The sequence below is a fragment of the Chiloscyllium punctatum genome, chromosome 37, assembly GCF_047496795.1.
Source record: "Chiloscyllium punctatum isolate Juve2018m chromosome 37, sChiPun1.3, whole genome shotgun sequence".
NCBI lineage: Eukaryota > Metazoa > Chordata > Chondrichthyes > Orectolobiformes > Hemiscylliidae > Chiloscyllium > Chiloscyllium punctatum.
This window is the reverse complement of record NC_092775.1, coordinates 9,964,554-9,981,804: the sequence shown is the minus strand read 5'-3', so window position 1 is coordinate 9,981,804 and position 17,251 is coordinate 9,964,554. Positions and strand designations below refer to the sequence as shown.

At 44.8% G+C, this 17,251-nt stretch overlaps 1 protein-coding gene across 5 annotated transcripts in view; it reads right to left on the bottom strand.

Moving 5' to 3' along the window:
- The window catches only part of LOC140462848 (delayed-rectifier potassium channel regulatory subunit KCNS2), a 52,906-nt gene that overhangs the window by 11,288 nt on the left and 24,367 nt on the right, over positions 1 to 17,251 (bottom strand). The gene's annotated exons all lie outside the window — the stretch shown is intronic.

Here is a 17,251-nt window from a genome sequence, read left to right as displayed (position 1 = left end):
AGGGGCAGGATAAAAATCTTTCCTTAGAAGATGGGGTTAGAATTAATTGATGAATCCTTCTTTTGGGCATCGTTAGCTCAGTAGGCTGGACGGCTGGTTTGTGAGGTTGGGTAACATCAACAAAGTGTGCCCAATTCCCCTACTGGGTGAAATCACTGTCAAATCACTCTGCCTTGTCAACCTCGCCCCTTGCCTGAGGTGCAGTGACCCCCAGTTACACTCACTCTAACGAGAGAGCAGCCTGTGAGATCACCTTTCATTCACCGGTTGTGGGCACTCATTGTCCTTGAGAAGGGGTAAGACCATAGAAAATGTGAACAGGAGTAGGCTGTTCGGCCCCTTGAGCCTGCTCTACCACTCAATAAGATCATGGCTGATCCAAAATTCCTCACGTTTATTTTCCTGGCCTTTCCAATAACCCTTCATTCCCTTCCTGATCCAGAATCTCTCTGTCTCAGCCTTAAGTATACACAAGGATCTGCCCCCACAGCTCTCTGTGGCAAGGAGTTCCAAAGACTCACAATCCTCTGAAAGAAGAAATTGCTCCTCATCTCAGTCTTAAATTGGTGCCCTGACAATGCCCTCTGGTCCCAGACTCTCCCGTGAGAGTAAACATCCCCTCAGCATTTACCCTGTCGACTCCCTTAACAATCCGATACGTTTCAATGAGATCACCTCTCATTCTTCTCAACTCTAGTGAGCAGAGTCCCAGCCTGTTTAAACTTTGCTCATAACTCAATCTCTCCACACCAAAGATCATACTAACCTTTCCCGAACTGCCTCCAGTGAAATATCTTTTCTTAAAATAAGGGACCAAAACCTGCTCACAGTACTCCAGCTGTGGTCTCCCCAGCACCTTGTACAGTTACAGTAAGACTTACCTCCTCTCATACCCCAGGCCTCTTGAAATAAAGACTGACATTTCATTAGCCCTTCCTGATTACCTGCTGCCCCTGTGTGCTAGCTTTCCGTGTTTCATGCACAAGTCCCCCTAAGTCCCTTTATGTTTCAGCTATCTGCAGTTTTTCTTCATTTACATCATATTCTGTCCTTTTGTTCTCCCATTCAAAATGGACCACTTCACATTTTCTACCCTATACACCATTTGCCAACTTTTTTACCACTTACTTAACCTATCAATGTCTTTCTGTAAACTTGATTTGGAGATGCCGGTGTTGGACTGGGGTGCACAAAGTTAAAAATCACACAACACCAGGTTATAGTCCAACAGGTTTAATTGGAAGCACTAGCTTTCGGAGTGATGCTCCTTCATCAGGTGGTTGTGGAGGACACAATTATCTCTGTAAATTGTGTGTATGCCTTTTGCCTTTCTACCTTTTTTTTTAATGTTGACTGTGAACTTGGCTACAATATATTCATTTCCTTCCTTCAAGTCTCTAATACAGGGTGGTGAGCTGCCTTCTTGAACTAGGCAAAAGCGAGGATTGCAGATGCTGGAAATCAGAGTCTAGATTAGAGTGGCGCTGGAAAAGCACAGCAGGTCAGGCAGCATCCGAGGAGCAGGAGAACCGACGTTTCAGGCAAAAGCCCTTCATCAGTAATGGAGGCTGGGAGCCCCCAGTGGAGAGATAAATGGGGATGCAGTGGGGCTAGGGAGAAGGGAGCAAAGAGTACAATAAGTGGATGGTTTCACCAGTTTCCTCATTTCCCCTCCCCCCACCTTACCCCAGTTCCAACCTTCCAGCTCAGCACCGCCCTCATGACCTGTCCTACCTCCCTTCCCACCTATCCGGTCCACCCTCCTCTCTGACCTATCACCTTTATCCCCACCCCCATCCACTTATTGTACTCTTTGCTACCTTCTCCCCAGCCCCACTGCACACCCCCCCCCCCCCCCCCCCCCAACCATTTATCTCTCCACCCTGGAGGCTCCCTGCCTCTATTTCTGATGAAGGGCTTTTGCCCGAAATGTTGATTCTCCTGCTCCTCAGATGCTGCCTGACCTGCTGTGCTTTTCCAGCACCAATCTAATCTAGACTGCCTTCTTGAACTGCTGCAGTGTATTTTGTGTAGCTGGATGCACAATGCTGTTAGGGACGGAGTTCCAGATTTTGACACAGTGACCGTGAAGGAACGGTAACAGATTTTCATAGTGACCTTCACTTTCTGTTTTGATAAGTAAGGGAGAGGTTATCAGGACTTAGGGGTAACAATGATGTAGAGAATATTCAGATCACTTGTAATCTTATTGGACAGTGGTGTAGGTACGAGGAGCTGAGTGATCTATGTTTGCACCTAATTTGTGTGTTCATATAAGTTGGAGATAATATATTAATGCTGATCTTCAGAAAGGCTTGATAACTTGTAGGAACCCTTATTACCTCTGCTTTCTGATGAATTCTTGACTTTTGTCAGCTGGGGATGAAAGATGATGAACAGGGTAGAAAGTTTCTTAGCTGTTGGGAGGGAACAACTGAGAGACCCTTTGAAGTCTGATTTCCCTAACAAGGTGTCCTGACAACAACACCTAAGTCAGGAGTTACACAGAAGATCAAGGAGAAACCTTGGAATGCAATTAAATGAGCTGCAGCCTTACTGCTGAGCAAGGTTGTTGGGGTTTTTTTCGGGATTAAAGATGTTTTTGCACTCGGAGTAAACAGAAGACCGACAATCTACCCAATTTTTGTAAGGAAAGTAAGACTTCCATTTACATAGCACCTCCCATGATCTCAGGGCATTCCAAAATACTTTACAGCAAATAAAAGTATAATGTAAAGCATAGTCCTCATTGTAAGGTAGGAAACGTGGCAGCCAATTTGTAGGCAGCAAGATTCCACACACAGCAATGTTGTAACAATCAGATAACCGGTGTAAGTGATGTTGGTTGAGAGACAGACATTAATCAACAGAAGTAGTTGGTGCATATCAATTGTCTTTGAGAACATGCAGTGATGCTGGGCTGGTGAACTGAGACTGAGGAAGTCAATAAACTCTTTCCACACAGAAATGCTGTGTGTCTTAGTTTCTATCTCACTAGCAGTATTGGGATTCTGTGCATCACTCCCTCAGCACTGGACCCACGATTCAATGATAATGGTGCTATCCAGTGAACTAAGCTGGTTTATCACTGTGATGGCCAGATCATAGGGGAGGTAGGGTACATGCTGCACCAAGGGATGCAGTAGGTTTGTACTGAACACCAATGTATTGTTTTAATTCAGATAACACTGATTTGGATGAAAAATATATTGCAACAAGTTATCCTGGCTCAAAACACCCCTCCTTTTATAGTGAATTATTTGCCTTCTGCCCTTTATTTTAAATGCACTTCAAATGCAAAACAAACAGACAATTTAAAATATCCTGACATCCCACCACAGTTTGGTGCTACTGTTGTGTTTTATGAAGGAGTCTAAGGTCTGGAATTGTGGAGAGAGACTCCCACATGACCTGCTCCTGTCCCAACATTTTCAGAGCCAACATTTTAGCATATTTAAGGCAGGTTTCTCTTCAGAACCCCACCTGGACCAGGGATTTCAATTTAGAAGAAATAGGGGCTACAAGAATGCATAAAACTTCCTCTTAAAAGAAAATATTTTTCACTCATTGCATTATTGGAAAAGGGGATTTGAATTTTAGAACCTTCTTGTGGCCTTTCACAGCATTGAAGGGCAAAAGTCATAGACTTGCAGAGGTCTACAGCATATAAAAAGACCCTTCGGCCCATCACATTCACATCAGTCCAAAACAACCACCTAACTACTCTAACCCCATTTTCTAGCAAAAGGGGCATAAATCAGTCAAGTGGTCACAAAAATAAGAACATGGGGCAGGAGTAGGCTACTCAGCCCCTCAAGCCTCTTCAGCCATTTGATAAAATCAGAGCTGATCTGCTTGTTTCAATCAATCTACTCCATCCATTAAAACCCAAATTTGGGAGAGGATGTCTTTTTTAAATGCTTATGTGCTGCGGTCAAAAGTTTGGGGGAGTTGGTCAAGGGAAGAAGATTACAAACTGGACTTTGATGGTCCAATTTGCCAGGGGGAGATGTGTCACAAAGAACTGAGTTGGTTCCTGTGTGAGATTGACCTCAAATCGATAAGGTCCAGCCTGATTGCCTCAATCATCTAAACTATAGGTCGTGGCTTTCTTGTTAGACCTCTTGCTGCAGGGTGGGGAAGTTGTGGATTCAAGTCCCATCTAATGGACTTGAGTGTGAAATCGAGTCACCTCCACACATTGGCTCAGTGATTAGCACTGCTACCTCACAGTGCTCGGGACCTGGGTTCAATTCTAGCCTCAGGTGACTGTCTGTGTGGACCCCTCGCCCCCTGTTGTCTGCGTGGGTTTTGTCTGGGTGCTCCGGTTTTCCCCGACAGTCCAAAAAAAGGTGCAGGTTAGGTGGATTGGCCATGCTGAAAAGCCTCTAGTGTCCAGGAATGTGTAGGCTAGCTGGATTAGTCCTGGGAAATGCAGGGTTACAGGGATAGGGTGGGATACTCTATGGAGTCTTGTTGTGCACTTGATGGGCCAAGTGGCTTGCTTCCACACTGTAGGGATTGTATGCTTCACTTGGATGAAGTGCAATGAGAGTGTGGCACTGATACAGCTGTTGCCTTTTGGATAAAATAGAAAGCTGAGGCTGTATCAGGTGGGTGCAAATGATCCCTCAAGTTTGTAGAAAGGGATAGGTATGTTCCTCCCTGTTGCCCTGGCCAACCTTCCTGTCACTGATAGGTATAGTCATCCTCTCACCTCCTATTGAAGGATCTTCCCGTCCCTAGATTGGCTGCTCCACTTCCCACATTACAAAGGCTATTAAACCACAAATGATTCCAATCTACATCATTGGTTGTAAAGCGTGCCTGAGATTGCGGAATATGCTTTTTCTTAAGAGTGGGGCAGATTAGAAGATGGACATTCAGCCTGTTATCTTAGACTGGCTCCTTAAAAGAAATAGGTAAAAACAATGACTGCAGATGCTGGAAACCAGAGTTTAGATTAGAGTGGTGCTGGAAAAGCACAGCAGTTCAGGCAGCAACTGAGGAACAGTAAAATCGACGTTTCGGGCAAAAGCCCTTCATCAAGAATACAGGCAGAGTGCCTGAAGGGTGGAAAGATAAAATTGATGAGACATTGGGGGCCGGGGAAACAGAAGTCGTGGAGGAGGTGGAGGGCATGGGTGGTGTCTCGAACGTATGTGGGGAGTTCCTGGACTAGGGGGGATAGGACAGTGTCAAGGTAGGTAGAGCTGAGTTCAGTAGGGCAGGAGCATGCTGAGACAATGGGTCGGCCAGGGTGGTCAGGCTTGTGGATCTTGGAAAGGAGGCAGTGCGGGGTTCCCGGACTATGAGGTTGGAAGCTGTGGGTGGGAGATCTCTTGAGGTGATGAGGTTCTGTATGGTCTGGGATATGATGGTTTGATGATGGCGGGTGGGGTCATGGTCAAGGGGGCGGTAGGAAGAGGAGTCCTCGACTTGGCGTCTGGCTTCAGCGGTGTAGAGGTCAGTGCGCCAGACTACCACTGCGCCCCCTTTATCCACTGGCTTGATGGTGAGGTTGGGATTGGAGCAGAGGGATTGGAGGGCTGCGCGTTGTGAGGGTGAGAGGTTGGAGTGGGGGAGGAGGGTAAACAGGTTGAGGCGGTTAATGTCCCAGCTGCAGTTGGAAATTAAGAGGTCGAGGGCTGGTAATAGGCCAGCGCGGGGTGTCCAGGTGGATGCAGTGTGTTGGAGGTGGGCGAAGGGATCCTCGGAAGGTGGGCAGAAGTCCTGATTGCAAAAGTAAGCTCGGAGGCAGAGGCGACGGAAGAAGTGTTCAACGTCACTGCGTGTATTAAATTCATTGATGCGTGAGCGGAGGGGGATGAAGGTGAGTCCTTTGCTGAGGACTGATCTTTCATCCTCAGTCAGGGGGAAGTCTAGAGGGATGCTCCTTAGAAGAATTGTCCAATCAGTCCCCATCCTTGCTCGATAAGATGAAAAGTTACTCCATGAAGAATGTGCCCAGTTACTGGTGAATGTACTTTGACCACACTCTCAGTGCATACAGGATCACAGCAACTGAGGTGATAGCCTATTGGTATTAGGACTGGCCTATTAATCCAGAGATGAGACAGTGTAGTGCTGGAAAAGCACAGCAGGTCATGCAGCATCTGAGGAGCAGGAGAATCGATGTTTAGGACAGGAGCCCTTCATCAGGAATCCAGAGACCGCACTAATGTTCTGGGACCTGGGTTTGAATCCTGCCATGACAGATGGTGGCATTTAAATTCAATGAAAATTTGGAAGTAAGATTCTACTGATGACCATTAAACCATTGCTGGTCATATTAGCTAATGCCCTTGGAAGGAAATTTGCCATCCTTACCTGGTCTGGCCTACATGTGACTCCTGAACCTTAGCAATGTGGTTGACTCTCAACTGCCCTCTGGGCAATTAGGAATGGGCAATTAGTGATGTCCTCATTCCATGAACGAATGAATTAAAAAACACGTTGCACTCTTGTTTCCTCTGCTTCTGTTGCTAATCACCTTAACTCTGTAACCATCAGTTACTGATCCTGCTGCTCTGGAAACACTCTCTCCTTATTTAGTCTTTTTGAAAAGCATTCATAATTTTGAACCCCTCCAGTGGGCGGTGGCACAATGGTTAGCACTGCTGCCTCACAGCGCCAGAGACCCGGGTTCAATTCCCGCCTCAGGTGACTGACTGCGTGGAGTTTGCACATTCTCCCCGTGTCTGCGTGGGTTTCCTCTGGGTGCTCCAGTTTCCTCCCACAGTCCAAAGATGTGCAGATTAGGTGAATTGGCCGTGCTAAATTGCCCGTAGTGTTAGGTAAGGGGTAGATGTAGGGTTATGGGTGGGTTGCGCTTCGGCGGGGCGGTGTGGACTTGTTGGGCCGAAGGGCCTGTTTCCACACTGTAAGTAATCTAATCAATTGAGCCTTCTCCGGTCTAAGGAGAGTTATGCAAATAAATATAAGATTGTTTTTCTTATTGTAGACATCATCTTTGTAGTAGATATGAAAGGATAGTCAGAGAGATGTCAGTTCACGTTTCTTGTCATTTTGCTGGGGAAATACAAAACAGCAGATCCGGGAAACCACTTCAAGTTGAATATATGTCAAAAGGCATTCAGACCTGAAGGTGTTCTGCACATCAAAGAGGTTTAGACCAGTGTTAAAAGCTGCAATGCCAAAATAGGTTCATCAGTGAGCAGAGAGCAGGCATCCTTTCCACCATCCTCCCCCATTCTTCAGCCCCAACCCAGTACTTTGGAGCTAACTTTGAATTACATAGAACTGCAAGGAAATTGACTTAACAAAACAGGCCATTCGGCCCAGCTGTTTCTTGTCAATACTTATGTTCCACTGGAGCCTCTTCTCATCCCTTTTCCTCTCACTCTATCATCATATCCTTCTGTTCCTTTCTCCCTCAGATACAAATAGAGCTTTCCTGGAGAATTTTCACCTCAGCCATTTTACATGGCATTTTCATCACTATCTGGGCAAAAACATTTCTCCAGAATTCCTTCTTGGATAAATTAGTGACTATCCTACATTTATAACTTTTTGTTTTCAGTCCCAAAAGTGGAAACTGTTTCTCTACATTCACTCGTGAATCACAGAAGCAAATCATACAGAAGGGACCCTTTGGTCCATTGAGTCTGCACCAACTAAAAACCCCACTAGTCCCACTTTTCAACATTTGACCCATAGGTAGAATGTTATGAGATTTCAAGTCCATCAAAGCCTTTCACAGTTAATAGGTTGGGCTATTTTCCCTGGAGCATTGGAGGCTGAGGGGTGGGGTGAAAAACCAAGGTCTTTACCCGGGGGTGGGGGAGTCCAAAACTAGAGGGCATAGCATTAAGGTGAGAGGGGAAAGAGTTTGAAAGGATCTGGGGGTGACTTTTTCACGCAAAGGGCAGTGTATATATGGAATGAGCTGCCAGAAGATGTGGTGGAGGCTGGTACAATTACAACATTTAAAAGGCATCTGGTGGGTGTATGAATAGGAAGGGTTCAAAGGGATATGGGCCAAATGTTGACAAATGGGACGAGATAAATTTAGGATATCTGGTCAGAATGGATGATTTGGACTGAAGGGTCTGTTTGTGTGCTGTATATCTCTATGACTCTCTGGGTCCATCAATTAGTCATCACTTTTCCAGGGAAATCTTCCCTAATAGTTATAAACCTCTGAGCTCTGTTATCATCACCGTTATTCTGTGCACAAGAACAAAAGATAATTACAGAATATGAAGGCTATTTAATGTATTTTAATGCAGCAACTATAACTGCTCTCAAAATGATTCCCTGTTGAATATTTGGGCCTCGCTGGAGGAGCGAAGATACTTTGTTTTGTTGCCCTTACCTCCTCAGTTCTGATTACAGTCAAGAAATCCTTAGAGCAGAACAACTAAGAGGATTGAGAGAATCAAAATCATGAAGGGTTTTGATAAGTGCAAGCAAGGAGAGAGTGTTTCCGCTGTCAGGAATCTCAGCCACATGAGGATGCAGCCTTAAGCTGATCGGAGAAAGAAGCACAGGCAACATGGAGAAACAGTTTTTTTTCTGAAGAAGTGGTTATGATCTGAAACATGCTGCTTGAAAAGCTGGAAGCTGCAGATTCAATAGAATCATAGAGTCATAGAGATGGACAGCACAGGAACAGACCCTTCGGTCAAAGTCGTCCATGCCAACCAGATATCCTAACTTAATCTAGTCCCATTTACCACCACTTTGCCCATATCCCTCTAAACCCTTCCTATTCAAATACCCATCCAGATGCCTTTTAAATGTTGTAACTGTACTGGCCTTCACCACTTCCGCTGGCAGCTCAGTTCATGCACATAGCACCCTCTGTGTGAACAAAATTGCCCCATAGGTTCCTTTTAAATCTTTCCTCTCTCACCCTAAACCTATGCCCTCTAGTTCTGGACTCCCCCAACCCAAGAAAAAGACTTTGTCCGCCACCACCCTCTGTCTTCTACCTTCGAGCCAGTTCTGTATCCAAATTGTTAGTTCCCCCTGTATTCCATGAGGTCTAACCAATCTCTCATGGGGAACCTTGTCAAACGCCTTACTGAAGTCTATACAGATCACACCTACTGCTCTCCTCTCATTAATCCTCTTTGTTACTTCTTCAAAAAACTCAATCAAGTTTGTGAGACATGATTTCCCATGCACAAAGCCATGTTGACTATCCCCAATCAGTCCTTGCCTTTCCAAATACATGTACATCCTGTCCCTCAGGATTCCCTCCAACTACTTGCCCACCACCGAAGTCAGGTTCACTGGTCTATAGTTCCCTGGCTTTTCTTTACGACCTTTCTTAAATAGTGGCACCACCTTAGCCTACCTTCAGTCTTCCGGCATCTCCCCTGTGATTATCGATGATACAAACATCTCAGTGGCTTTTCAGACTGGAGGCCTGTGACCAGTGGTGTCCCACAAGAATTGGTGCTGGGTCCACTACTTTTCATCATAAGAGGTATAGTTAGTAAATTTGCAGATGACACCAAAATTGGAAGTGTAGTGGACAGCGAAGAAAGTTATCTCAGAATACACGGGATCTTGATCAGATGGGCCAATGGGCTGAGGAGTGACTGATGGAGTTTAATTCAGATAGATGTGAGGTGATGCATTTTAGAAAAGCAAATCAGGGCAGGAGTTATACTCTTAATGGTAAGAGGCTGGTATAATTACAGCATTTAAAAGGCATCTGGATGGATATATGAATAGGAAGGGTTTAGAGGGATGTGGCCAAATGCTGGATTAGGTTTGGTTAGGGGTGGCATGGTTGCTCAGTGGTTAGCACTGCTGCCTCACAGTACCAGGGACCCCGGTTCGATTCCATCCACGGGCAACTGTCTGTGTGAAGTTTGCACATTCTCCCCATGTCTACGTGGGTTTCCTTCGGGCGCTCCGGTTTCCTCCCACAGTTCAAAGATGTGCAGGTTAGGTGAATTGGCCATACTAAATTGCCCCTAGTGTTTAGGGATGTGTAGTTTAGGTGCATTAGTCAGGGGTAAATGTAGAGGAATGGGATCGGGTGGAGTACTCTTCGGAGGGTCGGTGCGGACTTGAAGGGCCGAAGGGCCTTCCACACTGTAGGGATTCTAATTCTAGTATGTGGTTGGCATGGATGAGTTAGACTGAAGGGTCTGTTTCCATGCTGTACAGCTCTATGACTCTATTTACTCTATCCATGTCCCTCATGATCTTGTAAACCTCTATAAGGTCACCCCTCAGCATCCGACGCTCCAGGGAAAACAGCCTCAGCTTATTCAGCCTCTCCCTTTGGCTCAAATCCTCCAATCCTGGCAACATCCTTGTAAACCTTTTCTGAACCCTTTCAAGTTTCACAACATCTTTCCAATAGGAAGGAGACTAGAATTGCACGCAATATTCCACCAGTGGCCTAACCAATGTCCTGTACAGCTGCAACATGACCTCCCAACTCCTGTACTCAATACTCTGACCACTAAAGGAAAGCATAGCAAACATCTTCACTATCCTATTAACTTTCAATACAAAACAGGTACAGTCAGTTCTGCTGTAATGCAGTAGTTCCACTCTCGTGCAATCCCGTGTTATAAGAAAATCGCATAATAGCAGCACCATTTAAACTAATGGGGCTGGAATCGCATTACAACCAAAGCACGTTTTAAAACTTGTTGTTTTAGAAACAGTATCCCCAATTCGTCAATTGTGTTATGGCGAATTCATGCATTATAACGAAACATGCATTATAGCAGAATGACCTGTGTCAGGTTTTGTTTCAGGATGTGCTTGGTGTGGACTGGTTGGACCAAAGGGTCTGTTTCCACGCTGTATGACTCTATGATTCTGTCTCGGCACAACATTTGCAGGGCAGGAGGAAACAGCAGAAACATAGTACTTTCGGATGGTTCTTTCAAAGAAATGGCACAGGAACGATGGGCTGAATGGCTTCCTTCTGTTCCGTGTGGCTCAATTAGCAATTATTCAATTGCCAACAATGCAACATACGACCTTCCCTAGTTCACAATATTGCAACAACTCACACTATTGTATGTTTCAGATCAAATGAAACACAGGAACTAACATTCATCATAGCCTCTTAATCTTATTGAGATACCTGGCAAGGCCGACAGTATTAAGACATCACCAAGTTGAAGGGACATATGAAAAATTATGCAACTCAGAAGGAGGTCAATTTGATTGATCACAGCTGCACTTTTTCTATGAAGGAGCCAATAATTAATATCACAAATATTAATTCTATCCAAGAATTAATCTAATTTCCTTTTGAAATCTAATGTTGAATCTGCTTTTACTATCCTTTAGGCAGTGCATTCCAAATCACATCAACTCACTGTGTTAATAACTTCTCCCCATCTCTCCTCTTGCCAATTATCTTAAATCTATGTTCTCTGTTTACTTACCATCCTATCATTGGAGGCAATTTCTTCCCAGTTAGTCCGTAACAATTGGGTGGATCAATTAGGTTGCATCAAAACTTATTGAATGCCAATATCGTTGTTTTACTTCATTTGTGATTTGTTATAAATCACAGAAGCACAGAAGTGTTACAAACAGAAGGAGGCCATTTGGCCCATCATGTCTGCACTGGGTGTCCAAATAAGCATTTCTTTTAGCGGATTAGCCATGGGAAATGCAAGGTTACAGGGATGGGGTCAGAGATAGTCTGGTGGGATGCTCTTCCAAGGGTTGAATGGCCTGTTGGGATTCCAAGGGATTCTATGATAGTGCCATTTTTCTGTTTTCTCCCTATAACCCTGCACTTTCTTCTTTTTAAAATAGCTGTCAAACTCTTTTACTAAAGTCTTGATTAAACCTGCCTCCATTATACTCTTTGACAGTACTTCCCAAACTCCAGCCGCTTGCCACACAAAAACATTATTCCTCGAGTTACTTTTGCTAAATCTTTTATCAATTACTTTACATTGATGCCCCCTCATACTACAATTTTTCATGAATGGGAATAATGTTTCCAGATCTACTCTGTCGAGGCACCCCTTGGTTTGGAGTATCTCCATCAGATCTCCCTTCAACCCTCTCTTCTCCAGGGATACAATCCTAACTTAGAATCATGGAGCTGTACAGCATGGAACCAGACTCTTCAGTCCAACTTGTCCACGCAGACCAGATATCCTTCTCCACTCTTGTCTCATAACTCATCTCTGCCACAACTCCATTGCAAGGGGAGGGAATGGCCCAGTGGCATTATCGCTAGACTATTCATCCAGGAACCCAGGTAATACTTTGGGGATCCTTCTGTAATAATGAGTTCCACAAATTCACCACCCTCTGACTGAAGAAATTATTTCCCATCTCAGTTGTAAAGGATTGTCTCTTTATTCTGAGGCTGTGCCCTGGGGTCCTAATGACTCTTGTTGTGAAAACATCTTCACCACGTCCACTCTATCCAGGCCTGTCAGTATTTTGTAAGTTTCAATCAGGTGCCACCTCATCCTTCTAAACTCCATTGAGTACAGACCCAGAGTCTTCACCCACTCATCATATGACAAACACTTTATCTCCAGGATCATTCTTGTAAACCTCATCTCCCCTCCACCACCAGCATATCATTCCTTCCATATTGAGCTCAGAACTACTCACAACATTCCAATTGCAGTCTGTCCACAGCCTGACACAGCCTTAGCAGAACTTCACAAAAGACATAACCAGCTATCATGAACTTACATACAGATGAAGAAGGACACCACTTCGACTGGGACAACACATCCATCCTGGGACAGACAAAACACAGACATGCATGGAAATTCCTAGAGGGCCTGGAATTCAAACCGGAATCCCATCAATAAATTTGGACCCCATTTACCAACCTCTGAGAAAAAGAACTGGAAATGATATCACCCACCTTAACAGACCAAGACACATTAGTAGAAAGCAGGATAGAACACCAGCATTTCGCTGGAGGCTCACTGATGATGCCACCTAGCATGGTGATGAAATGTCTGAGAACAAAACTACCACTCGTCGAGCAAACTTATAACCACAACCACATCTCTACTCTTGTATTCTAGTCCTCTTGAAATGAATGCTAACATTATATTTACCTTCTTAACTGCCAACTGAACCTGTATGTTAACCTTAAGAGAATCCTGAAATAGAATTCTCAAGTCCCTTTGTACTTCAGATTTTTGAAGCCTTTCCCTATTTAGAAAATAGTCTATGCCTCTATTCTTCTTAACAAAGTGCATCACCTCACAGTTTCCCAAATTGTACTTGATCCCTCATGAACAAATGTACCAGATCCCTCTCTCCCTCCACAGCTTTTAGAGTTGTCGCCTTTATTTCATATTGCCTCTCTATTTCTTCCAACCAGCACGAATAATCTCATATATCCTCACATTGAACTTCATCTACCACTTATCCAACAACTCCACTATCTTGTTACATCCTTCTGAAGTCCTACACTACTTTCTTCAGAGATGACAATGTTTCCAAGTTTTGTATTCTTCTTAAATGTTGAAATTGTGTCCTGTGCACCTAGGTCTCGATCATGAATATATAACACTGACTCTTCTAGAATTCCACTACAAACCTTCCTCCAGCCCGAAGGCCATCCATTTACCACTACACCCTGTTTTGTATCACTCAGTCAATTTCATATTCAAATTATTTTATTCCATGTCCTCTAAGCTTACTATCCAGTTTGATGTGTGGTACTGTGTCAAATGCCTTCTGAAAGTTCATGTGCACATCAACAATGTTGCCTTCATCAACCTTCTTTTGTAATCTTTTCAAGAAACTCCAGCAAGATAAATCAATATGATTTTGCCTGAGGAAATCCACAATGGCTTTCTTTAATAACCCATGTTATTCCATGAGTATATTACTTTTGTCCTGACTTTATCAGTGGTGGTGTTCTGACCGGTCTGTAATTGCTGGGTTTTACTTCAGAATCTATTTTGAACAAAGGTATAATGTTGGAACATCTCTAGTCTCTGTCACCACCCTGAATCTATGGAAGACTGAAACATTTTGGTAGTTTCCTCACAATTTTCACTCTTACTTCTCTAAGTATTCCTGGATGGATCTCACTGGTTCTGGTTCCTTGTCCACTTCAAGTGGACCCTATCCAATACTGCTTTCTTATCAGTTGCAATCCTTCTAGTGTCTGAATTTCCTCCTCTTTCACTGTGATCAGAGCAGAAATTTGGCAAAGTGGCAAAGTATTCATGTGGTACCTCAGCCATGCTTCCCCCCCAAGTAAAGGTTTCCTTTATGATCACTAATCAGCTTTGTTGTCCTTTTACAACTGCTTTACTGTTTACATCATAATCGATTTTGGAATTCCCTTTTATGTTAGCTGCCAGTCTGTTCTCATAATCACTCCTCGCTTTCTCTCCTCCATTGTGTCATGCATTAATGAAGGCTTATATTGTACTGATGTGAATCATACGCAACAGGAGGCCATTCAGCCCGTCATGTCTGTAAACTGCTTTGGAGTTGCAATTCACACTCCTGCTTTCCCCTCATTGCTATTACCTGAATTCATTTTGAATGTTAACTATTGGATCTGCTATCTTCCACAGTACATTCAGAATAACAACTCAATCCTTTAAAAAAAAGCAGGAGAGGGCACTGGAGTCAGGAAAGCATTCCATAGTTTTGTTGTTTGGAAATCAAATAAGCGAAACATATCAACAAATGACCAGACTGTGGTAGAGACATCAATAGGATTTGTTCTGTTCTCACCTAACGCTCAGACATAATTCCAGCAAGGCCTGATCAGCTATGGTAATTCTGGCTAATGCTTTACTTTACCCACAGAATCTGGATTCACAAACAATCTGAAGCATGGAGAATCACTGCGGTTCACTCTTTATTGACAACCATCAGAGGGACCAAGTACTTATTCATATATCACTTTAAAAGCTTAAACAAGTAATGGCTGCTTGTCATAATCCCTGAGCATAGAATTATTGCTGTTAATTAGTGGTGGCTAATTATATTGTTTAGGGGATTGATGGGGAGAAACCTCTGGGACAATAGCATGACTGAGCTGATTTAGCACCAGAGCTGATATGATTAGTTGGTTGGATGATTTATTCATTGATTTCAGTTTTGTAAATTTTAGCTCACCCTTTTGGCACAGTTTTTTTTTGCAAGATAAATAATGAAGGCCATTCTCAATATTCAGATGGTAGTGGCCAGGAAAATAAGAAGCTTCAATCAACTTTAGCTGCTTCCTCCCATTCCCCTTGCTTCGTTTACAGCCAGCCCCAATGCTCCACCACTGTTATCCCTTCCCCCAGCTCCCCAATTTGCCAGGGTCCAACTCAGAAGGCTTAGTGATTGTTTGAAGGGAGGGGCGAGAGAAGGATCAGAGAAGGAGGAGAGGAGATGGAAGGGGGTGGAAAGAGGGGAGAGGGAGGTAAAGAAGGCAGGGTAAGAGAAGTGAGGGAATGAAAAAAGGATGAATGGGGGAATGAAGGAGAAAGAGGGGAAACGAAGGGAGAAGGAAGATAAGAAAGGAAGAGAGGGCAAGAGAGGAGGAAAAGGGAGAAGAAAAGGGAGGGGAAGGGAGGACAGAGAGGAGGGGAGAGAGAGTGGAGTGAGAATAGGGAGAGAATGGGGTGAAGGGTGGTGAAGGAGGGTGGGAGAAAGGAAAGGGCAGGAAAGTGGAGGAATGAGAGAAAAGTTGAAAGAGAAATGAAGTGGAAGAAAGAGAAAAGAGGGCAGAGATGGTGAGGAGTGAAAAGGGAGCCCCCTCTCATCAGATTAGTCAGTCAGACCCTGGGACTGAATGTAGCTGGAAAACACCAAACCTGAAAGTGCAGAGATGGTGATCTTCACAGCCTGAAAGCAATCCTTCCCGCAGCTGATCCCATAATGACAGGGACTGAGATCCCACACGGTTAGTGAAACAACTCCCCAGAGGCCGGTATCTTGTCACCAAGTCCTCCTTTGTTTACTCACGGAGAGCCCTTGACACTGATCCGGCTCCCTCAGAGCCAGTTCACAGAGTGATCAGAACCCCTGACACTCCTGTTTATATCTGTCAGCCAGGGCTCCCTGATTGGATCAGATTAACAGCTCCAATCTGGGAACTCATATTCGATGCTTTCCACCTGGCTGACTTTGGTGCAACCGCTGGAAACAGGGAACTGAGATCTCCTGCATTAGTACAGTTCAAAACTAATCGGCAATCTCTCCCCAGTTTGCATCTCTAATCTGTCACTTTGGAAGCTTCCGATGTGTTTTCTTTTCCAACTATTATTCACTCCCCCCAACCCCACCGTCTCCAAATCGTCAACTTTCCAAATTTAACGGAGTGAAGGCTGTAGTTGTTTCGCTCTTTGCACCAGGTAGGAGGGAGAGTAAGGGCTGTGGGGGGGGGGAGGTGTTGATATTCACACCGACGTGCCCCACACCCCCCAACTCTGCTCCTTATCCCTGGCCCTGCCCGAGTCTAGGGAATAGATTAGGGTGGTGCTGGAAAAGAACAGCAGGTCAGGCAGCATCCGAGGAGCAGGAAAATCGACGTTTCAGGCAAAACCTTTTCATCAGGAATAGAGGCAGAGAGCCTGAAGGGTGGGGAGATCCAGCGTCTGCAGTCCTTGTTTTTACCTCGTCTCGGGAACAGCACAGTCTCATTCTCAGAGAAACGATGGGAGATCTGTCAATGGAAACCGTCACTTCTGACGCCAGTTTCAGTGAAACGCTCTCATGTCACCCCCGGTTCATGTAAATCCCACTGACTCCTCACCTAGACTCGGGCAGGGCCAGGGATAAGGAGGTAAAAACAATGACTGCAGATGCTGGAAAGCAAATACTGGATTAGCGGTGCTGGAAGAGCACTTGATGATTAATCCTGATGAAGGGCTTTTGCCCGAAACGTCGATTTCGCTGCTCGTTGGATGCTGCCTGAACTGCTGTGCTCTTCCAGCACCGCTAATCCAGGGATAAGGAGCAGAGTTGGGGGGGTGGGGGGCACGTCGGTGTGAATATCAACTCCCCCCCCCTCCCCCATAGCCCTTGCTCTCCCTCCTACCTGGTGCAAAGACCGAAACAGCTACAGCCTTCACTCCGTTTTTCCTCAAACTTGGCGTTACATCTTTATCTCTCTCTCTATTGTCCTCTCGACCTTTCCCACATTCCCGTCTGCTCTTTAAGATCCTCCTCTGATCCTGTTCCCTTTTGGGGGTGGCGGTTGTTAGAGAAATCGAGGGAAACACTAATAAAGCCTCGCACTCGCCGTTTGCAACAGGGGAAATAAGATGTGTGTTTTGGAAACGAAAGGTAAAGG